Here is a 25,159-nt window from a genome sequence, read left to right on the forward strand (position 1 = left end):
TTTGTTCCCTAAAAACGACGTACTAACATAGAAATACAGTTCACCTTGTAACTCTTATTTCCTGCGGGTGGCACATGTGTCTAAGCTACAGAAGCTTTTATTCTCTTGCCTATCGATGCTGGTCTTTGACATATCTCTTTGACAAAAGTCTCTTTTGCTTCTCGTGTTTTTTCTTGCATGTAAATGAAAAATACTGGGCTTTGTGCGATCCCGTTACATCAAATGAGGCTACGTTAACAGCTTTTGCCGGCTATAAAAACACAACACTGTTATGAAAAGTAAATTGAACAAAAAGTACATGACTAACTTAAAGTGTTCAAAACAGCGGGGCTGTGGATGATTACGTAGCTGCAATCAGAGCCTATTGTCCTGCCCACAAGCAGTCAGAAGAGGAGGACTCATCAGATGAGTTAGTCACAGTGGTAATGTGGGGTTACTGACTAATAGGCTATTTGACAGTTGAATTTAAATAAGCTTAGTTTGAAGGACACACATCCGCTTATACACAGTACAAGAACATTACACTGCTTAATAGATTCCAATGGAAGTACTTGAAGGGAGTTCAACTGAGGTTGCAAGACAAATGCTAAGCAGAAAAAGGCAGAGAAATAACGTCTTATGTTGTGCAAGGCACAATAAACAGATGGATGTAAGTCCATTTTACAAAGAGGGCATGTACATATGTGCCAAAGGGTGCAAAATATCTACTCTACTGGTAGAAGCTCCCAAAGCTGATCAGGCACAACTTCCATCAACTGTTTGATTGGCATGTGATCTCTGGAAAGTGCAAAGCAAACACTCCAGAAATGGATGAGCCCTCAGTGCCAGACAGAACAAACACTCAAAATAAACTAAAACGAGGGAGTGAAGGTTTTAAAGAAGGGGTTACACCAACTAGACTTTTAACCTGGACTGAATGGAAATCAATTGGGTCAGCTGTCAGAGCTAAAAAAAATAATTTAAAAAAAAAGGCTGAAGGATGAGTTGACGTTTCATCCTTGATTTATTTCATTTAGTTTTCAGACTTTATTCAGTCACTTCCCCCTGCCAAGTTTTTTTTCCCCCAGATGGGACTGTCACATGCTGCATGTGACATCGCTGCATGACGGCTTGCGTAGCGTCAGGAATGTACATGTAAAGAATTCAGACACAACGTCTCTGTGTGTGTGAAAGTGCACACCACATACCAATTAAAAATCAGACTGCAGCAAAGAAACACAAAACTGCTCAACACATTAGTCTGAGAGCAGAGTGTAACTTATTCATCTGCCGCCCCGTCTGGTGTCCCCTGCAATATGTTCACATTTCTGTAGCAGGAATAATGGAAAGTTACCAGAAAGAGTTAGTTTAATAAATACTGTTCAAGATAAATGAGACATATCAGCACATAGTTTATATTTCACTTCTTTTTTTTTTAGATGTCAGTCTTTACTTTTCTTGCTGTTTGCTTCTCCCCCCTAGTGGAGAGCACAGTGAATTACAGCTGCTCGTCTTGCCCCTGCCAAGGTTGTTACTGTGCAGTTTAAAGGCTGCAGCGCAGCACTCAGACTGAGAGCAAACACTGAGCGCAAATAATTAGAAGTGTTTGCTTTTACTGCGCGTTCGTGGCACCAGCTGGGAGTAGTCTGCCAAAGAGAGGAGAGATGATGAACATGTGCTGAAGCATTCAGGCAGTCTCGCATATCCATATACAAGCAGTGTTACAATACTTGATCCTGTCAGGAGCTGGTCTTAATGCAGAGAACATCTAAGTTGAATACCTGGAGAGGGTATTTGAGCCTGTCAGACTGACAAATACTGTATGTAATAGTTGAAAGTAGAGATGGGAGCACAGTTTTACACTCCTGGAGACTTAAAGGGGTCTGCCTCCCTCTAGTGCTCATCGAGAAAATGGAAATAAATGGCATATTTTAAAACATAGTTGAACTTTTTTTCTTGGTGGAACTACTTTTTTTTTTTTTTTTTTTAATTTTTTACTGAGGGTAGAGTCTCTTAGAAAACTGCTGACAGCATGTTTTAATCTTTATTCTGGAACATAGTTGCTGCTGAATTTTCTAATGCCATTTTTCACTGCTGTGAGCAAACCAAGTTCCCTTTCCCTCTACTGTGTTTGGGTGAATGCAGAGAAGGAGACAGGTGTTAAAACTTGGTCAAAAAGAACCAAAACTCTCTGAACTACAACAGACAACTATAGCTAAGTGAGAAAATATGCTTTTTAATAATCTATGTAATTCCAGACACTATTTTCTGTGTTTGTGTTTCAGTCCTTTAACCGTCTCATACGAAGATATTGCTGTCCGTTGCCACTGGAGGGCAGTGTACATCTTTACAACCCTCATCTTTCCCCTCATCCTCTCTCTCTGGTTCTGTCAGTCTTTCATGAATTATCCCTCTTTGATCACATGGAGCTCCTGCTCTTTACACACATTAATGATCACTAGTACAATACTTCTGAGTAAAACAAACCAGCAGTGACAGTAAAGACGTCAGAGCACGAACACATGGGCCTTATTTTGCATACTGGGTCACTTCAGTCAGACGCAGAATAGACGATACTCACATGTTTTTGTGGGGATCATTGGTCACGCTTAGTTACTCTGAATGTCATCCCTGATCTTTCAGTTGCGACAAGATCGGTCATTCTAATTCACAACAGGCATACGGGCTCCCGAGCCAGGAGGATTTGCACAAGCTTCGCTGCTGAGACTTTCCTCAGCACTGAAGCGAGCAGAGGCCGACGGTACCGGGAACAGAGTGGCATCTTCGTGAGCAATGATTATCAAGGCCAAAGCAGCTGGCAACTCGGCATCTGATTTTACAACTGCGAGCGCTGCAAAAACATCGACACAGATAATCTTGGCCTGGGTACGGTGCATTTAATTTCTCAGTGATTTGCTGTGAATCTGGACCAGGCGGAAGATTTTGACTGCTGACAACCCCGGTCACTGACCGACAGTATGAGACTGCGGTGGGCATCTCCCAGGTGTGAATGTGGGTATGTGTGTGTGTGTGTATCCTTCCCCGGCTGCTTCTCCCCGATGCTGTTCCTGTAAATGAGCTCTCAGGTGAACCGTTAGGTTGAATAAACAAACACACTTACAGCTAAGTAAACACCAGAAATTTTAAATCAGACGCAAGTTTGACGCATGAAACCATGACACCAGTTGACTTAAATCGCCTACCTGGTCCAGAAACACAGAAAATCACAGTCAAATGAAATGCACTGTATCCAAATAAAGATTATATGTGTCAATGTTTTGCTGTTCTTGCCAGCTGCTTTAGTCTTGATAACCATCACTCATAAAGATGCCAGTGGCTTAAAAAAATACAATGTTATGGCTGAACTGGTTTTTGTTCATTTATTTCCCGCTTTATTTGTTGTTTGCGTTTTCCCCTCCTCCTGTCTCGGTTGAACGTTGTGTCACACGGTTTAGATGACGAGGTGAGTCGGTGTCCATCGAGAGTTGAAGCTTGATGCTTCAGTTGGATATTTGCGAGTTAATGTAAGTAAACATACGAGACTTCAAATTCCTTTATTCCTGTATGTATCCCTTGCACAGTTTGTTCTTGAAGTGATGATGTTTTATGTAGATTTGTTTGCGTCACAGGTTTGGAAATGAACTGAATAACTGAATGCACATTAGACCCACTGATATTTCCTTTCTGTGTTTTTGGGTGGTGCCCTGTCGGAAAATATAACAAACCCTGGAGGGTTATGATAGTCTCAGAAAAGTATGCAAGCCTCAATTAACAACAACTGTCTTAAAGTGGCAAACCCCACCCATCTGCTGCACAAAGTAGATTAAAACAAACAAGAATTTAGTGCAGTTACTGTTTCACCCGGGCCTGGTGCAGAGCAGACCACGCGGCCCAGTCGTGGTGTCAGTTTGTGGCCCGTTAGCGTCTCAGGACAATCCAATAAGCCTCCTATAAAAGTCGACTATGAAAACAGGCGACGGAGGCGAGAGCCGCAGCGCTGCAGGCCTCCCACCTCAACTCGATGGCTGCGGAGGGAAACGCTGCAAAACCCACAATCATAAAAGTCAAGCTTCTCATATAATGTGTCAGACTGAATCTAAACAAAACAAAGATGAAACATATTTCCACGAAAACAGCTCGGGCTCCAAATCCCCTGTATTTCGCCTTGACTGCGAGAGAAAAGTGGAGTCCTTCAGTCAGAGTAGTGGAGTTTGCCCCAATATAGTGACATCAGGTCAATTCAGAGCAAGAATCTGAAAGAAATCAACAAATTTAAGTGAACATCTTTGGTAAATCAAGACAAAAAAAAAAATAGTTTGTCATAAATATTTATGGTTTTCTCTAATTTTTTTAGATAAAGTTAAAGGTTGGTTGGCTGGTATTTCTGTCCGATTCATGGACATTTCCTCTCATTGGACAAATGTCATTTAAAAATGACAAATAACTGCAGATAAAACACACAAAAACCTGATGTTTACCAATTTTCCTAAAGAAAATGAATTCTGTTTTCCATAAATCTCCTTTTTAGCTGACCTGGACCTCAGATAAAAACACACTAAGCCCTGCTACTGCCCTGCAGATAGACTTGTTCCTCTAGTCAAACACAAGGCCTTCCCCAGCCAAGGAAAACCTACTGTAGGACACCATCAAGTTAAGTAAGCAGGTGAAATCACTTTATTTTAACAAGATGTTGCTGTGGAGGTTTTATTAGGTTAAATTTGCAATTAGAATAATTAATATAAGAAAACTCCCACCAGGATCACAAGCAGAAACCCCTGACCTCCTGTCTGCTGGGGCCCATGGGCCTCTGCACAGTAGAACAGTGTAGTCATCAACCATTATTAGACAACCATTATAATCTTCTTCTCAGTTACTACACTGCTTGCTATTAATGGTCAATTTCTTGTATCTAAAATATTACCATCATTCTGTACATCTTTAAAGCTGTGTGTGTCTGTTTCACTGTATTTCTGTGCTGTTACATGTGTGTGTGTGTGTGTGTGTGTGTGTGTGTGTGTGTGTGTGTGTGTGTGTGTGTGTGTGTGTGTGTGTGTGTGTGTGTGTGTGTGTGTGTGTTGGACATGTGAGCCTCGTCTCATTGTTTTGGGCTGAAGCAGCTGCAGATTGTTAGAGTTCGCCTTGCGTTATAAGAGCAATGGGAGGAGAAAGTGTGGGAGGTGAGGGGGTCATTAGGATACTGACTGTGTGTGTGTGTGTGTGTGTGTGTGTGTGTGTGTGTGTGTGTGTGTGTGTGTGTGTGTGTGTGTGTGTGTGTGTGTGTGTGTGTGTGTGTGTGTGTGTGTGTGTGTGTGTGTTTGATGGGATCTCATAAAGCCTGTACTTGGCCTACATTCAGCAGAGCACCAGTAAAAACAAGGGCCCGCGTCCTAATCGTACACTCTTTGCTCCATTACCACCTTTGTCCCGAGGCCTGATGGATCTTCTGGCAGGGAATAAACCAAACCTCAGTGAATGGCTTTTACGTCTTTTGGCTGTGACTAATTGCTGGGCTATGGTTAATCTCATGCAGATAATCTGCCTGGACACCATTTTTCATTCACACATAGGTTTTAATCTTTCACAGGAACAGATGCAGTTGACCCAGTAGTATCTGGTTGAGTGAGTGTATCTGCGGTTATAACTGATGGAGTTTGTTTCTGTGGCTGGATAATGAGAAGACAGGGAAGCGTGTGCCTGCAGCTGTCTGCGTGCGCACAAGTTCAACAGACCGGAGTAAAATCTTTTCTATCACTTTGAATTTTGCTTCAGCCATCTGCTACTCCAACCAGCTTGAAAAAAAAAAAAGATAAGAGATCACTGTTCTGTTGCTAAAGGGTTTTCTTCTTCTTCTTCTTCTTTTTTTTTTTTTTTTTGACAGAAGAGAAGCAGCTCATGTTTGCTTTGAGGTCAGAAACAGTCAGGATGTGATGTTCAGTTCTCTAAAACAGCAAACTGGGTCAGATCAACTCGTCCTGTTCATTTTCTACACCCCGGCAGGAACACGTATTGATGCGGAAGGAGATCAAGTTGAACCATATAGTGTAGCTTAGTTTAATTGGTGTGAACTGTACACCCAACCTTTCCCCCGCCTCCTCTCTGTCTTCTTTTATCATTATTTGCATGACAATCATTTTGTCAGGCTTCTGGGGCCCTTTATGGAGACTATATACAGGTATGATCCAGTAACACAATAACTGGGACATCAAAGGATTTAAGATCGTAGCCTTTTTTTTCTTTTTGCTGCTGTTGGACATTTTCTATCCTTCTAGAGTTTCTTTTGAAAATGTAATTTTCCATAACAGTGATTTCTTTCATGTTCACTGATGTCAATTTTTCCTCAATTTCCGAGCATGACGGCCGCTTTTAGTGGATACGACAGAATCTGTCTTTCTTTTTTTTTGTGACCCCCGACCTTTTTGGCTACATTGCATGCAAACTATCTCATAATTTTAAAAGGGAGATGGCTTTGAAATGAAATAATTACCCCAATGCTGCCTAAGAGATTCAGTTGTGTGTTACTTTTGTTAAATCACAGATGGAGCCAGATGCATGCCATGCTTGTTCACTGTAGCTCTTTTGAAATTAGATTCTGGCTTGTGTGTGATTAATGGCTAGAGGCGGGAACATCAGAGACTGTGTCCCTTAAATGTTTATATTGATGATGCTTTGTGTCTTTTAATCTCAATTGGCTCAGCTGTTACAAACAAAGCCAATCACCACGCTGTCAAAATGTCTTCTCATGCATCCACATCATGCGGGTTAAACGTTGGCTGTTTGTTTCGATGAGTGTAGTTTTTTCTCAACTGTAAAGTGTTGGCTTCAGTTTGAGTTCGGGCCTGAAAGACAGAACTAGAGAGGCTGCAGAGGAGCTACACTGTGGAAGGTGTTGATTGCGAGTCATAAATGACTTTCCAGCACAAATACACACACAAAACCCAACGAGGTGTGAATCCTCTTAAAGCCCAAGTAATAACAAACTCAAGCATCATCACCAGAGTTGAGGGTTTATGGGAGATTAGTTTTAAAAACGCCTGCACCAGCACTGGAAATTTCACCGAGGCATTACCGTTAATTTGACAATGATACACTGCCGTTTAAAAGTGCTCCATGTTGCACTTTTAACTGTGGTTATGTGTAATCTCGTGAGCAACCATGACCCCATTTAAGGTGAGGAAGGAATCACAGTAGTAGTGTGCTGCGATGTTGTAGTAAAACCATCCATGGAAAGTTCAAGTTGGGAATTTCCAGTCAGGACGGTGTGGCTTGAATACAAGATTGGCACATGGCCGCCTTTTTTTTTTTTTTTTTTTTTTTTTCATGCCCACATAACTGACCTATAAATGTGTGTGAAATTTACGCATGCTGTGAATGTGACGTACTGTAGAAGAGTGTGGAAATGTGGGCCTTGTCATGAATGACTCACCATTCTAGGAGTTATTTAATCATCAACGACAGGTAGTATGGCTCACAAATATTTACATGCTATTCTGCTTCTTATTGCCATTGTATTCTTAAAATCCTTTTGTTGATGGGCTGTTTACAGCACATGCAGAGTTAACCACAAGTATCCAATATATATTAAGAGAATTGAAAACAGATGATGGTGTTGACATGCCCGTATCCCAACTCCGATCACTAAATCCCAGCAAATCGAGCTCATAACCTCGACTTTTCTCTGCTGCATCTTGGGATGAAATTCAAATGCCCTCGCTGACTTCCACAAGAACAGTGGTGTCCTCAGTAAAAGGTTGGTTCAGGGGGACCCAGGTTTAGGTCTTTGGCAGCGGGGATCACCTATTTCTGTTTGGGCTTCTTCCTGCAGAGAAAGACGGCGGTGACTTTCCACCCCGAAATGAGTGCAAGCGAGGCGCTGTGCGACAACGTCGGTCCGACCAAAGTCAACAAAGCCCGCTGTGTGAGTGTAACTAAAGGAGGAACAGGGGGCCCGGCAGGCGGACAACTGCGACTCCTGTGTGAACACACAACGCCCAGAATAGAGCATCATGGGTATAATGGCTTCATTCATTCATTCATTCATTCATTCATTCATCCTTCCTTCCTCTCACACACACACACACACACACACACACACACACACACACACACACACACACACACACACACACACACACACACACACACACACACACACACACGCGCACGGACACGCTGCCACTTGCTTTGTTTTGACCTGATTCGAGTGCCATATTTGTGGTATTCCCACATCACGGATATTCAGACAGAAAAGTTTCTTGCAAATGCTGTTTTGTGATTGTTGAAACTTCTCTGGCACTCAGTGTTGTTTTTTTGAGAAAAAGCTCCTCCATCTGGCAGTTAACCAGAGCAAAAACAATCCTATGAGCACATACACACACACACACACACACACACACACACACACACACACACACACACGCACACACACACAACACACAGGTACTCCGGTAGTTCCTATGAGGCCAGATATTTGAACACAGGCAGGTGGACTTGATGTGAAACCCTCTCACCCTTTATCACTGCCTGGCGCAGCCTGGGCCTCGTTGTTCAGGCTTGCACGTGCATATGGATGTTTGTATGCATATGTCCAATGATGATGTATGGTTCTCCCTTCTCATGGCGTATGGCAAGTCACTGCAATTAGGCCAACATCCCGCTCAGAGACCCCGCGCATGGCCGAAGGGAAAAGTTATGAGTCAGTTGTCAAGTCTTCAAGAAGACGAGTTCACCCGAAAGTGCCCACATTGATCACTTTCAGCCGTATTTGCATTCCTGCGAGGCGAGCTCGCTGCTGGCTGTGCACCGCAGCGGGATGGTTTTGCTGGGCCGCCATTTTCCTGTTTTTGGGGAGATTTTGATAATTTCCACTCCACCGCTTGCGCTCTTGTTGTTTTTGCTCTTTTCCAGCTCATTTCACACACTGACAGGCTGCCCTGTGCTTCAGATGAGAGGGTGAGCGAGTGTGGCAGGACGGCGGTCGAGCTCTAACTGTGTGTGTCTGCGTTAGTGGGTCGGTTTGTGGACGTACATTTGTGTATCTAGTTAGCAGCGCGTGTCTGTCTATGCAACCAAGCGTTTCTTCATAAGTGTGTGTGTCTAGACTAGAATATGACCGTGTGTGTGTGTGTGTGTGTGTGTGTGTGTGTGTGTGTGTGTGTGTGCTCAAATGAGTGGATTTGTGTCTGCACTGTGGTTTTTCAGAGCTTCACACACTCAAAACAAAACCTCAAAACTTGAGAAGATGACATTTTAAGACTTTATTTATTTCAAAAGGCCAAAAGAGTGGCCTTTTTAAGACATTATATTCATTATGCTGCAGTCAGTATGTGTCACTGATCAGTGGGTGTTTATGTTTCGATATGCTCCATTAAAAAAAAAAGAAAAAGCTAAATGAAACCTGTGACGAAGTCGAGCCAGCAAATATGAAATCTGGCCAGTTTTAGTCATTTTAGTCCGTAAGAGTTACTTATTATAGGAGACTTCCATGTGTTTGTGTGTATTGTGTATAAGTCCTTTTTGCGAGGCGACAGAGGAAAACGAGTGAGAAGGCGTGCCACGGTAATATTCTTACTGTATACATGTATACAGATTATTATCCACGTTCATGATTTGAATTGATGTTGGTGATGGAAAAGTCAAACAGAGAAATATACTTTGCATAGTAAAATACTTCAGTTCTTCACTATTGCAGCCTGTTTCCCACCAATTTTGTCCACACCTGTGCAGTGTTATCCAAGAAGTCAAGTGTGTTACTTGCTTCCAGCTTCCAGATTGCCTTTCAGTCAAGCTTTTCCCTCAATTATGTGTACTTAATTTGTTTGTTTCTTGCATACAACATGTAAGCCTCCACCTGGACTTTTTGGTATTTTGCTAAAATCAAGCAAGCAAACTCAACAAATATTCAATTTTCTAAGCTTGACAACGAAGATTGACTGAAAAGCTCATTTAATAAGGTGTTTTCTACTCGCTGTTTGATGGCACTGCTCACAACTCGTGGCAAATATGTACCATATTTCAGGCAAACGGCTTTACAAGTCAAAGATAACTGCTTTAGAACAAATATGATTAAATATGGATTTCTGAATCAGCTAAAAAAAACAAAAACCATTGCATAAACAATGCCACAGTTTTCTTATATAGGTTACCTGATGTGCAGTCTGAAGTGTGTGTGTGTGTGAGGGATGCTGTGTTTATCCTGCTATAACTGCACTGTTGATCCCCTGCCAAGTGTGTCAGTCTTACTGGAGACAAACACTGATGGAGCTGTATAGGAAGGAGGAGGGTGAAGGGGAAAAGAAAAAAAAAGAAAAGAAAGAAAGGGGAGCGGAGAAGCCGGTGGCTGTGGTTATCCCCCCCCCCCCTCCCCGTTCCACTTCAAATCTGTTCACATTTTACAGAATTGAAAAAGGAGGTCACGGGCCACAACAAGGCCGCGGCAGAAAAACAATTGTATTTCGCTGAGGCAGGCATTTTTGGGAAATGTCTTCTGTATGTATGGATGTGTAAGGGGATTTACTGTGTGTCTGTGAAGTGTGTGGGAGTCTGCGCGTGCGCACGTGCTCACGTCTTAACTGCTAACAGACTCGTCCCAGATGTGAGGCAGTGTGAAGCAGCTGGACAGTTTCTGGGGCTTCAGAGGTGGTCAGGGCCACGTCTGCACAAACAAAACTACAGCGCCTCATATTCCCAGGCAACCCTCTGCACGTGAGCGGACATAAGCCGCACACACATTACAGTATGTACACACTGTATGAATACTCATTGTTTTGGGTTTAAAGCATGATTGATTTAGAAGCTAACTAGCCTCTTAAACTGCTCAAATTACACAATGATCTGGCAGCCAGTTAAAGTTTGGCCTCAGTGTCAACAGATTTGGGCTGAAAAAAATTAACATGCCCTAATTTTTTTTTTAGCTCCACTTAAACAGTTACAGTGAAAGACAAATTGGGAGGGGCCAAATATAATAACATAAGCATTGTTTGAGTGCGTCTAGTCATGCAGCGAGCAATGTTTGAAATCCGATTAGGTGCTTGGTTGCATTGGGCCGAACAGTGAGACGACAGCAGCAAGTTCATGAGAACCAAAGCAGAATGAAAAGTTACACGTCAGAAAGGCTCTCGGTTTTGCTTCCACTTGCTCATGAGGCCTGTTAGCAAAACAAGATCTCTAATTCTTTGCAGCTGACAGCCAAATATCAGACTTGTCTGGATTGGACAAACCAGTCGAATATGTCTTGTGCATAATGGTACATGTTTTTCCATAATGAATCACTCGTGATTTACTGTGACTCAACAGTGATATTTGATAAGTGTGTTTCTGTGTGAAATTATTGAAAAGAAAAGACATAATCTCGAGGAAAATATGATCCAAAACCCCAAAAAAAGACTTCAGGATGTCATCCAGATGCTGACATCGACTGGTTGCTGTTTCCACATTTCTTCTTAAAGGAGTACCTCCCGTTCTCATTAACCGGTTTCATATTCAGCACAAATCATTCCAGATCAAAACATATCAGTGAAAAACAGCCATATCTTTCCCAGACCAGAAACAGACCCATTCAGATGTGATTTGAAAACACCTGAACACAGACGCCCAAAACCCGGATGACCCTGACAGACCCAAACCATCCAGCAGCTGTTACCGAGTCACCGATTAACAACAACTCCGATTGAAAGGAGAGACAGCGATGTACGTAGCATTAGTCATTCCCGCTGTTTAAAAAAAACAGTTTTGTTACTGTTGCTGTGGTGAACGAGCCAGCACTGGTTCACTGTCTGCGTCTGGTTATCTGATAGTAGATAGCTTTGATGTTAATGTAGCAATATAAATCAGTCTTATATAGATGTGTGTGTGCTTGTGTAACCAGGTAAACGTGGATACCTCGGTCAGAGGTGATGCACTCAGCACAGAACAGCAGCTCATAAATGTGCTCCAGCTGCAAACACACATCTGCTGCAAGCCGCTTTTTCTCTCCAGTACTAACACACGCGCGCGCGCGCACGCAAATACACACACATATATATATCGACAAAAAGCTGACGTAGACTCGCATCGCAACACAACGTCTTGTCCAGCCAAGACATCCACTTGGACAGCTTATTCAGTCTGGATCAAGATGGTGCAAGGTGCTGTTGATAGGAGATGAAACGTGATGCTGACAGGCGCCTTACGGAGCACGTGGCACCACGACACAAATCAGTTTCTTCTTCTCTTGCTCTGAACAGTTAAAACAAATGTGGACAGATCCATTAGAGAAACACATTGATAGAATATACAAGGGGACTTTTGTCTGAAAAGGATGTCTTCGGGCCGGTAAGCAACGCTAGTCGGTGTTAATGAGAAAAAAAGGCTGCAGAAAAGCTCCCATATTGACAACAAGCGTCGTCGATTAGACTATAAAACAGCTGGATATGTGCTGCGGACACGTCAGTGCTCGTGTGCACACGCTGCGGTACACTTGAGGACTCTTCAGAACTGGACGACCTCTCGGATATTTTGTGGACGTTTAAGTCCCTGCGGTTGGTTCTGACTTTCAGCAGAGGTTATTTTACAGTTAGTGGTTTGGGTTAGGGTTGGGGTTAGCGTGTGGCTTTGGGGATTGGGACCGAGGTGCCTCACATACTGTGGGATGCAGTACAAGTGTTTGTGCAGGTGTATGCATGCACAGTTGAAATAAACTGTAGAGTATATGTATTTATTAAGCCCCTCTGACAGTACGTCTCCAGGGATGGTCTCTACGTTGGTTCAGACTGCAGTAACTTAACAACTAGATCATTTTTCTTTGTGCACTTTTCTACAGACAATCATGATACTTAGAGAATGTATCTACTGACATTCACGATGCCTTTGACTTTTCCACAAGTCCACCATTAGGTTAAAAGTTTTGATTTTGAATGAAGTCTCTTATTCAACTACTGGATTGGTACCAAGGTACCAAATGTTGCTCATGTATGTTCATTTAAGAATCTGCAGAGTTGATCGTATCATTTCTTGCGGCGTGGAGCATCCCTGTATTTCTGTTTGTGCATGTTTCTAATGTGCACTTTCACGTGTTTTGTTTATGTACAATTCACAGTCCTGCGCTGGTGGGACTGCTCACCATCCATCACAGAAGCCTTCTGGGTAACCTAAACCCTCTGGCTTTGACAAAACATAATTAAGCGCAATAAAAACGTGACCTACTTTTACGCGATCACAGCCGGAGACAAGAGGGTCTGAGAGCAGACCGGGTGTCTTTGAGGATTAACACATGCGCGCGCGCGCACGCACACACACACACACACACACACACACACACACACACACACACACACACACACACACACACACACACACACACACACACACACATCAACCATCTCAGGTTCTCTCCCCCTGGCCTCATTTGGCCCGCGTCCCACATCGCCTCACGGGACTCCCACCTTGCTGCGGCCTCAGGTCACAGCTCATTTGCAGAGGCCATCTTCGGTTCCCACTCTCTCCCCCTGCGATGTTTTGATGGGCTGGGAGTCACAGGCGCGCTCACGTGTTCTCCCACCCAGCCGTCGCACTCGGACGGGAGCAGGGTGATTCGAACAGTGGCAGGTAGAAGTTAGCAGTATCATTTCTCTGATGCTGGTGACTATGGTTTGGCCCAGGTTTGACTCCCACACAGGTTTATTGTAGAATACCACCGTGTCAGTGCTCCGCCATGTACTGTATGTGGGAGGCTGACGGTTAAAACAAATACAATTGCCCCTTCCCCAACTGTAAAGGTCTCTCCTGTGGCGTGATTCAGTTGCACGTAGGAGGTTTGGAAATGATTTGCTTTCTAATTTGTCAAGGACTCGAAACATGCTAATCCATTTCTATCAGCGCAGTGAGCCAAAAACATGCAAAAAACGACAAGTGAAAGACATGCGAGCTTAACCAAACATCACTTTCGTCCCACTCTGACTTTTATCCGCGAGCGCATCAGGTCGAAACGTGAGCTGACGTTTTCCAGAAGTTGCTGAGGCAGATTTCTGGATCTAATAAGTGTCTCTTGGTGACTCATTGTCGAGGCTCCTCACCTGTCTGCCCACTCAGGGGCACAAACACACACAAATCGGAGGCTGTAAGTAATTCTGACCCCGCTCGTTTTCCCAGACCAGTCAGCGAGCTAAAGTGAAGCTGTCACTGCTGTATGAGCGCGGAGGCCGTTTGCACCGTGGGTCACTGTGGGGAAAGGCCGTCTGCAAAGCCAATTAGCCTCTCAGCGCACCATAAAAACAGACCAAGCCTGGCGCTCGGGGGAAAACTTTCCTGGCTCCGACTCCACGTGGAGGATTTTTTCCAATACGACAATTTGGAACGATGGCTGGTTTAAAAAAAAAAAAAAAAAAAGAAAGCGAGTAAAAAAAAAATAAAAAATTATGTAACCTAATCTCCCCCCACTCCCACAATATTTGCACTGTAGAGAAAAACAAAAGTAATCTGATTTCTGTTTGAATCCCTTTTTGGTGACACTTCTCTGAGGAGACCGGAGGGAGTTGTAGAGCAGACACATAATCTCTCTTTGACAGGAAAATTACCCAATGAAGCCTAAACGTTTATACACTGTATACCAGCAGGGGAAATGCTGCTGAAACCAACGGTGAAGTGGTCGAGAGGCTCACCAATATCCAAAGGGCTGCAAGCAGGGCCCCGAACAAACACCTGTCAAATGGAGAAGTAAATATCGATGTTGTTTTCAATGATAAATTACCCAGTGCCGGTAGCTGCAGTGTATTTTCTTGAATCTTTGGTTTAATTACTCGCGGCACCAATGAAGCACAACAGTCCTGAACCAAGCATTATACAATCGTTGTCGTCATGGTAATAGTAAATCTAATGGCAATTCAATACTAAATCACCCCTTTACTCCTTTAATATTTTTTTGTCAACTCTCAGGCTGTATGTTTGGTAAATAAAAAGGTTTCACACCTTCTGTGACTGCAGTATAGAAAGGTACTGGAAACACACTGTGGCCTTATCCAATCAAAACCTAGAACAGCTCCTGCTGAGCATCTGCAGAATGGCACACTACAAATTCAAAGACGACAAAGAGAAAGCCAAAGCAACACCTACAGTTCCCTTCCTCCCTCTTCCATAAAGACTTTGAGACACATGGAGACCCGGTGATGTTTTGAGAACGATCCGAGCGTGACAGCATGGATCGTACTTTCGCCCTCGTTCCTCTGACTCTCGTTCCCCTCTCTCTCTCTCTCCATCATCTCGCGTCTCTTTTCGTGCACGTTTTTCTCTCAGGTGATCCAGATCACAGCGCTTAATGTGTCACGCTTGACTTTTCGCCTCAGGCTCCGGGACTGCACACAGGTTTTCCCACACAACCTCCCAGGTTTGAACTTTTACATATTCACCCCACAAAATTAGAAACACAAGGCTTATCTGACTGCCTGCCTAATCTGACTGGCCCGCTCACAGGTGACCTTTCAGTAATTTAAACCTGTGGGAGTGCATTTAAAGATGTAGAAGTAACCGTAAACAGCACCTGAACAACTCATGATTATGTTTCCACTTTTCTCTCAATCTTCCACATCAGTTTGTCTTGATGGGCAAATGGACAACATTAGCAGGCGAGCATAGAGATTCTGCTCTAACTTTTCAAAGCATGTCAACATATAGTAGATTATAATACAACATACTGGTAGATCTATGCAACCCTCTTGCTGTTCGGAGTCTGGGTGGCCCGGGTCAGCAATAAAACCTATCCTCCACTGATGGCTGAAACTCATGCTGAGTACAATAGCAGACATTTTTGCAGCTGTTTTATACGAACCTCTTCATAATAGATGCCACCACTGAGAATTAGATTTTCTGAGCTCTTAAACATATTTGAATATTTCAAGTCATACTGAATTCAGCATGGTTTTTAAACATTTTCCATGTGGGCAAAACAAGTGTCACTTTTCACAGAATAGATGAAGGCTTGAATATTATAATTTGTTCTGTAAAAACTGAAAGTAAGTTGCGTGCAATAGATACTGTCTGTTCTGAGTGTTTGCGACGTGTGTGGTGCCTTCACTGTACCTGGTGCAGGCTTTCAGATTGCACAGTGCTTGTTAATAGTCTCCTCCCTGCTCAGTTAATTGCTTAATCTGTTTCAGGTGTGAGAATTTGCAGGAGGTCGCTTGCTGCTGGTTGCTCTCCCCTCTCTTGATACTGCTGAGTGTCCGATAAAAATGCACGACAATACGATAAATGGAGGAATATATAGAGTTAAAGCATTGAGTGTTTTATCGGCCATTTGTGGCTGGTGGAACGAGTTAAAAAAGCAACTTATGAAGCTATTTTGGTGAACATGTTAGCAACCAGGTGCCTAGTATACATCTGGCAAACAGGGATGAACAACCCTTTGGAGTTTATGCTTACCTCATGAATGTAAGTCTGATATTTACTCTCCTTTTAACTGTGTTTTTGTCTCTTCTGAACCCTGAGGGGAATATCTGTCTTTTTAGCTTCTAAATGGCCTGCTTTGTGTTGTTGTTGCATTTTCTTATTTAGCTCAGATTCAAATTTGAAACATTATTGACAAGAACAGTGTGAGTGAACCAAAACAGTAAAGTTGTTTTTTTCCTTTATTACAGAACAATAAGGTTCGCTTTGTTTACAGAGATAAATATTTAAAGGCATAAATTACACAAGTGTTTGTGGTTGTGGATTTTGGTCATTATTTAAACAGAGGTAGGCCAGCTGTGTCCATCTGCTCTCAGTCTTTAAAGGACCAGTATGTGGGATTTACAGTGATCTATTGGTGGAAATGTAATGATATTGGTCATTTTGATTTTATTTGTGCTAAAACTAATAATTGCTGTGTTTTTGTTACGTCAGCGTTAGCCCTCCATATTTTTGTAAGGACAGGGTCATAGATTATTCGAATATTCTGAGTCCTCAAAACAATGTTTTGTGCACAACCAGGTCTACCTAATATCCACAACTTAACAGGCCACCCAGTGATGTTAAATCGCCCCAGAACTAGCAAGCCCCCCTCCCCTGGGCCATCCGGTCCAGCCCAGAAGCCCTGCTGGAGATGCTTTTCCTCCTGAAGGCCCCTGTCAAAATCTCTGCAACAGATCTGCTAGAGATCCCCTCTCATAGCCAGATGAAAGTCTGCTACCAGTAAGTAGGCCATGAAACCACAGGAAGGAGAAGGGAAAAAAAGCAAAAGGGCCTTGGTATCCGATGCCAAAATACAGCTGCAGTGCCCTCCCCTCTCCCTCGCCCAGTGCCCCCCCTGTCCACACACCCAGAGCATCCTCCCCGTGCAGCACCCTCACCTTTGACTAGAGATAAATGGATCAGGAAGCCGTTTGACGGTGGGACCCCCCGTGGTAAACGGGCTGGGAGGTACACATGGACAAAGAAGCCGGAAGGCGAGAGGAGATCCTAATTGTGAGGTGAGCTGCAGGGTGTCGTCGAGGTGTCACCGCAATTACCCTCCATCATCACCCCACCCAGGAAAACTCTGGCCTTTTGACTCAACAATTTAATAAAGATGTGTGTGCATGGGGGTGTGTGTGGATTTACAGAGCCAAAAAGGAAGCTCCCGACAGATGTTCCTCTCATCGCCTTGAACTGACGAGTGCAAGCATCCTCCCGCTCTGCTTTCTCTCTGTTCCTGTCACCATGTCTCCTCTTCTTCTTCATCTCTCTTTCTCCATCTTCCTCCTCCATGTCATCAGAGGAGATCAAATGGGAGCTCTTTGACCTGTTGTCCAATCCAGAAGAGGATGTTCCGTATGAAGAGGGGGGGGGGGCTGATTCCGGTGTGTGTGTGTGTGTGTGTGTGTGTGTGGTAGTTTATTTTCAGGAAGTGTGTGTGTGTGCCTCGTCTGTATCCTACATCATCATCATTTCCTCCAGCCACTAGACTCCTGGGCTGCATCAAGGATAATTACAACCCCATTGATTGTCATGGTGGAGTTATAACTGTATTTCCTGTCACAGTTTTTAAGGCTTGAATTACCCCACACAGGGGACCCCTCAATCTCAACCCCTCCAAACTTCAAAGTGCAGCAGCTCCCCCTGTTTTGCATTTGTGCTACTTAAGAAGAAACCTTGAGTGAATCTGAAGTTGACGTGGATGTTTTTGTTCCCCTGGCAGTCCGCTATGAATTTGCAGAATATAAAGAGCTCTGCTGCCAGGACAGGAAATCTCTGTGGGATGTGAGTTATAGCAAGCAAAATGCTGAAGCTGCAGACTCCGTCACTCTTTATCTAATATGAGTGGCCACTTGGTACGGTGACAAACTATTAGTGCATTTTTCAGTTGAGTGACGTCGAGTTACAGGTGACTCTTTGTGAGTTTCCCGCTTGTTGCAGGAGGGTTGTTTTCCGGTGGTGCCACTTTCTGTGACGTCATTTACCGGAGTGGGCGCTCAGTTCCAGTAGGCTTCTCAGCTGCCAGGAGGAACACGCCAGTTAGGTGGAGGATTGTCATCACCTCGGCTGCTGCAGCTCAGCAGCCTGTAGCACATCAGAGGTACAGTTAGAGGGTGTATTTAGGTGCTCCTTGAGGAACGTTTTTCTGACAAACGTCTTGAAAGATTATGTCATCGGTAATGTGCCAGATCCCCGGAGTTGAAACCGAGGCCGTTGTCATTAGCCCACTTACCTACTGCGTTGTTGTTATTGTCAACAAAGATCTCAATCTCTGAGAGTTTTCACGGCTCCATTGTAGACAGATAAGAAACACATGGAAGCTATTCCTGCCTCGCTGGTGTTGTTCTTTTTCAGCATCGCACAGGAGTGCAGAACAATGTTAGGGAACCACGTGTCCCATGAAACATCTGCTGTTCAGAACACGGCCTGCGGATATAAACAGCCACGGCGAGCTGCCGTCATGCTGGTGTCTTTCCGAAAGGTCACGGGTTATTATAGAACTTCTCAAAGTGCTCCACGCCAGGAGACATCTTGCAATTTTGTATTCCCCCATTTCAGTCAATTATTAGGAAAGAAAACCACCATATCCTCTTCATAATGCAGTAAATGACCACTATTTCACCACTATTTAAGAAATAATTGAGGAAAACTTGTTTAATAAGATGCGTGAGGGTCATCAGTTGCTTTTGGAACTTGTGAAAAAGTCCCACTAGCTTTATTAATATGAAGCTCTGCAGCCAAGAAGTTTGGCTGTCTGACTCCTGACTTCACTGGCACACAGGCCAACCAGTAGCATAAGTGTTATAAAAGTTGCGGTTCGAGGCACTAACGGTGTGCCAAAGGTGCTGAAAGCAGAACTGGGTTCAAGTTGTGTTTCTCTCAGCTCGTCTGTGATTTGGACTTATGGATCAGCACAGTGATGATTTTGGAGAACTTTGAGAAAATAAATGTCTGTCCACTTACTGAGTAAAATTGCTACTAAAGCTTTGTTAGCAATTCAAGCACGCTTCCTAAACTGAGGCATTCTTTGAGTTTCTTTAAAAACTCCTCTTCACGTGCCTCAGAAATAGTTCTCTGGCTGTTTTCAAACTCTTAAAAAGCCCTGCCAAACCTTTTGCTTTTGATAAAGTCGGAATGTTTTACGGTTTCAAAAGAAGATGGAACATCTCAGATGTTACACATTTCGGCCTTTTTTCAGAGCGGAAGCCTTTTGATCTCCAGACTTCTGCTATCTACTCCAAGACCATTGATCAGCTGGAGCGAGCTTTTATCCAAACAGAAGGCTGACCTCTTTTTTTTTTTTTTCTTCTTTTTTAGTTTTTTGTGGAGACTCGAGGGTTACTGCTTGCTGCTGCTGGCGCTGCTGCTTCTGTGGAGCTAAACTGCAAATCAGAGATGCTTTCAACACCCACAGTGGGAATCCAATTCAGCTCACTTTAACTCCCGTGTCCTGACTTGTTAAGCTCTATTGTATTAATTTCTGATCTATTTTTAATATATTATTCTCTATTTCTGCCCCTATTCTATTAATTAATCAGTCTTGTGTCATGACTCAGTTGCAAATAGTGAGGAAGGAAGAGTTGATAATTTAAAGTGTGAGAACAAGCCTGTTTCACCATCTGAGGAAGTTGCATGTAATTCTTCCCTTAAGCACACCCTGACTTCCTCCCGTATCTCACATGAGGATGACAAACCTTGCTTACGGTTCTCATGCAGGAAGGTTGTTGTTCTGGGACACCCAGACTGGCGCCCAGACCAGCCCACACCGGCCCGGTATTGGGCTGTGAAAAACTTCTGCATATGTGGGCTGTCAGGTGAAGGCCGAGCTGACCTCGATTATTCCCAGCATCCCCATGACCGGTGGTGGAAGGGGCACGGGCGTGTGTCGAGAACCGGGAAATGAACCTTTACGGAGTGGCCATAAAATATATGGGAGGGAGGGAGGTCAGGAAGTCCATCACAATAGCTGGTCCTGCTTCCAGGAAATATGGGCACTGTGACTCGGCAAAATCTGCTGCGGCGATTGAGAAATGCTCCAATTTAAAACAGTACAGGGGGCATCATTCAGAAACCGAAGCCTTTCAAGATTATAGCAGTGTGTCTTTCATAAGGAAATTGCAGTCCATTTGATAAGCTTATCTTCCTTTATAAATGCCTTTTTAAGGTAGTGTTACTCAAATGTCATTTACTTTGATTTGCACGACTTCAAAGTAGAAGTTGGAGGTCTTCCGAGTTTCAGTAGCAGACTTCAGAGCTCCAGAGCTTAGGTGGAGTGAAATATGATCCATTTGCTGTCGGAGATTTGGTTAGTTGAGGAAATTAACCTGCTCTGGAGTTCCCTTGATCTGCTGCCTCTGCTTTAGCCCGTAATGAGCCCTGGCAATATGAGAGTTGTGTGCCAGAGCGGAGAGACAGGCTCTGGAGATTGATTCACAGTCCCTCCTGCATTAATGTCATGTGCACATCCAGGATCGAACCGGAAAAATTACACCACTCGGTGTATTTTGATGGACCTGTTTCACCCCAACATATGGACTCTGGAGATGATGTGATGGGGAGCGTGATGGAGCAGTAAAGAGAAAAGAGGAACTCTAGGAAAAATGTGGGTGACTGCTTAGGAGAGGTAGATCCATACATCTGCCCTCTTTAGCTCTGGATGTCAAGGTCACGACCCCATCCTGTCATTACTGCGGATGACGGTGAGCCAGACGGGCTCCTGGTCAGTAGTTCAGAAACCTGTGGGTGACCGACGATAATGCAGAAGCCACAAGGGCAGTTCGGCTTGGCAAAAAAAAAGCTGGAGCAGTCCGAGTCTGTATCCGACTGTGTGAGAGACAAAGAAAGGCAAAAGCAACAGGAAACCCTGCACAGATGCACACAGTTGGACTGGTCCTCCATGTAAATGCAAATCAGCCAGAGCAGTGTCCCATTTGTAGCCCAGTCACGATACGCACATAAATCAATCTTCATCAATATGGCACTGGGACTCGCGAGAGCAGAGAGTCTGCAGATGATTGGCTGCTCCAGTGGTTTGCTCTGTCTTTGATGACTTGACAATCTGCTTTGCGTCACTCCAAGGAGCGGCCATTGAGTTCATAAAGTCTGGATAAATACAATCAAAACAGCAGACATCCTTCCGTCTGTTAGGATTGATGGTGAATGGAAAGACACTAACGCGATGCCTGAAAGTGTATCTAAATTCATACTTAGATGTTATTCCTTCATGGACAGGTCATCATGCGTTGTTTGAAGAGCACAGGAGATAAACAAGTGGTCGGATGGAAAGTGGGTCATCTGGCCGTCGCCATTGAAGTCCAGCTCCGCCAGGCCTCCATCTCAATCACCTGGCTGCTGGGATTGGGTTAACGCAGCCGTAGCCCGGAGAAGACCCCTGAACGGGCCGGCAGCGAGGGAGAGGGGAGAGCTTTTCTTGAACCGTGAAGGAAACACTGAATTGGACTTTCGCGCCGGGCTAATTTAAGAGAGCCCTGTTGTTTTAACACCATTCCACGGCTCTGCACTGTTCAGGGGGGAGGAGGGAGGGAAAAAAAAAAAAAAAAAGAGAGAGCAGTAGACAGAGAGATTCTTAACCCACTGCCCTTGGGATACCAGTCTGCATTCCTGCTGTTGGCTTGACCACAGCAGGACCCCTGCAGCGGGCCGAGTGTGAGCTGACTCTCATTGGAGAGGCTCTTATTGCACTGCGTATGCATTTCAATGTGTTTACTTAGGAGTTTCATATCATTAAGAGTACTCTGAGAGTATTTCTACCCAGCTGTGCTCATGCCCAATTTCAATATGTGCACAGAAAGTAGAAATGCCAGAAATTTTATTAAGTATCTAAAAAAAAAAATATTGTATTAGGTTTGGCTGAGAACGTGCTGCACTGTCGGACCTGTTCGTTCCTCTTGTTTAATTTCCGTCAGCGCAGACGCAGCATCTGCATTTTTTTGCCACACACCGCTACGATGTTTGCAATCCACTCAAAAGCTCAACAAATACAGAATAAAAGAGGGGGCAGACTAAACACTCCTTTCTGTCTACCTTTCTTATCATTTCTGCCCACACGTGGTAAGACTGGGCAGACAGATTTATTCATAAAAATAAAAGAAACATCCATCTTAGGCAGCATGAATGGTCTGAATTGACTGGTTTTCTATCTTTTTTCCCAAGACCTTTTTGGGGGCATTTGGCCTCAATTCGATGCAGATAGTCGATATACAGACAGGATGTACAGCATGAACTTAGTTTGTGCAGTTCTTTGGTTTATGCCAAAATACAGACACAAAATTATACTGACTACATATTTGCATGTAAGTATTGTTATTGTGAGCACGTCAGCTTAAGTACATCCTCGGAAATCCTTCATTCAACAATTCAAGTTCAATAGCTCGAACAAGCCTCCTTGTAGTTACATACATGTACAGACAGAGAGTTAAGATAGACGGTGGCCTTGAAGGCTCCTGATGCCTGCTGAGCTCGTCAGTGGGATTCTGACTTTTCCCAAAGGAAGGAAGTTTGACGTGTCATTCTGCTTCCTGAACCTTTCTAGTGCTCGTCAGTGTGTGGGAACGATCTATGGATTCGTACAAAAACGTAATTCTCTCTTCCATCCTCCCGCCAAATCGCTATTGGTATTTTTCCTCTCTTCATGTCGGGTGCTCCTCAGCATGCTGGCACACATGCCCCTGTCAGTAAAACGCGGATGAGTGGTTTTGTCACATTGTAAAGTCATCAGAAGGTGGGCGAAGCAGCAGGGCTCCTCCGCTGGCTCCCGTGTCTGACTCGTTTCCACCGCCTTGTTATGACTCTAACAGTCACATCCTACCCACTCACCCCGCGGGAGGAGGTGGAGGAAAGCAGAGAGGGGGAGAAATTGGATAAGGAGAGTTGGACGGCCAAAAAGGCTAAAGGGTGATCGAAAAACATAAGATGGTGATGAATACAGGTTTGGATGATCCCCTAACCCTCGAAAAGAACGATTCTCGCCTTTGAAAATGACCATGTAGCACGACTTTTCTTTCCCACATGCATATATGCACGAAAGCATGCTGTGAGAGGCCACTGCTTTGCTCACTTGCACCTCTGTGGTTTTTCTCAGCCTGCATTAACTGATGCCACCACATAGTTCCCGCCCTCTCATAAGAGACAGCATTAAAATCATGTTTACAGTTCATTTCAGTTCAAAATCAAAGGTCCCTCAAGTAGCAGCAAGCTGCTCAAACAATGGAGCGCTCCATCAATTTGCAATAAAACGAAACATCCTTCATTACAGCCAACATGTTTCCAGCTAATAGCCCTCTATAAAATATTTTATGCATCTCTGTTTTATATTGCCTGTCGGCGTAGAGTGCTGAATGAAACAATTTAGACTTTTGCACGAAATTGAGTGTGTGCAGCCGCCACGTATGAGCATTTATTAGGAATATAAAACATGTTTTTAGCTTTCATGGTAGTTAATAGTGGTTATTGTGGTAGTGCTGGCTGGTAAACGGCGTCGTCGTAGTTATTTCTTCATTTATGGGAGGCAGTTGGTGCACGTTTTGTATTTGCTGCATCTGAAATGAACTCTGGATGGCTTTGCTTGGGGTATATTGATGACGCTGTGAAAGGCATCTCACAAACTGACCTCATTCTGGAGACCTGTCCAGTTCAGGACGCGTTTGACCTTGTTTTGGACCTTTTCGGTAAAAATGCTTTTCCGCTTTTTTGCCAAGCGTTAAATGAGCGGTCGACGCTTTCACAACCCAACAGCCGCTTAGCTTAGCTTAGTTTAGCTCGCTCAGACTTTCAACACCTCATCATGTTTGTTTGTTAGATCAAACCATAAAGTGGTCAGTTTAAAACATCCACTTTCAAATCTTCATGCTATGCAAAGCCAATCACCCCGATGGCTGTAGGTTCAAACAGAAAAGAAAACGTGTCGGCATCTTTCTTTATTTCAGAAGTTTCATCCAACATCATCACATTTACTGAATGTCCTACTTATTTAGACCTCCTCTGCATGATTACCATGCTTTTTTCATTGACAATAGTTGCCAAGCAACCTCAATAATCATACCAAATGTTACAGATTTATACATTGAATATGGACAATACAGTGAAACTACTATAGCTCCAGTATAGATAGGCTACTTCTAAATCACCTTATTTGTAAATGTAATGCATTATTGCCATGGCAACTGTTTTTTGATATCCAGTAAGGCCTGATTCAGTGTTAAACTTGCCACCGAGCTGCTCCACATGTGGCTGAATAGTGTGATGTTGAGCAGGGAACTGTAAGTCCGTTAATTATCAAGTCTAAGCATCATAAACCTCAGTCTGGTGGTTGCTTTGTCGTGGCCCTCACACTGGAAAACCACCACATCCTCCACAGAGACGCAATTATGCAAGAAGACTCGTGCCCTCAGACTTCTGAAACAGTTTTTAAAGAAGTCTCAGAGGAGGGCAGGGTTCGCAAAAATAATTAACAAAATGAAATTGGCTTTAGCAGTGCCGTTTCGTGTAGTGAAATAAAACGGACCGCCGATAAAGCCGGATTCAGCCGAACCGCAGTGACGAACTACATTCAAAGTCTTAGTGAAAATCTGCCGAGCCTCCGAATGCATGTATACCTTGTAAAAGATGACTGCACTCGTCAGGAGTCATCAAAATGTGCTGCTTGATGCTTTGATGGGTTTTCTCAGCTTGACAGAGGATGTTGCGAGTGTAAGAGTCTTAATAAAAGTGAAGTCAGCAGGACTGAAAGGATTCATCCGTGTCTGCTTGATTTAAGCTTGTT

The 25,159-nt window shown here is 43.8% G+C and overlaps 1 protein-coding gene across 2 annotated transcripts in view; it reads left to right on the top strand.

The window, feature by feature from the left end:
- The first annotated feature begins 3,244 nt into the window (after window positions 1-3,244).
- LOC138620835 (sodium- and chloride-dependent GABA transporter 2-like) overlaps window positions 3,245-25,159 on the top strand; it is a 162,257-nt gene continuing 140,342 nt past the window's right edge. The window contains exons 1-2 of one of the 2 annotated variants that reach the window (XM_069698416.1): window positions 3,245-3,503; window positions 7,802-7,986. The gene's annotated coding sequence lies outside the window, so the exon portion shown is untranslated. Of the gene's footprint in view, window positions 3,504-7,796; window positions 7,987-25,159 lie in introns of those variants that run through there. The other variant, XM_069698417.1, reaches the window with a different exon arrangement.

This window comes from Brachyistius frenatus, unplaced genomic scaffold, assembly GCF_029030835.1.
Source record: "Brachyistius frenatus isolate BFR_SWC_R1_liver_20210118 unplaced genomic scaffold, ASM2903083v1 Contig_26, whole genome shotgun sequence".
NCBI lineage: Eukaryota > Metazoa > Chordata > Actinopteri > Embiotocidae > Brachyistius > Brachyistius frenatus.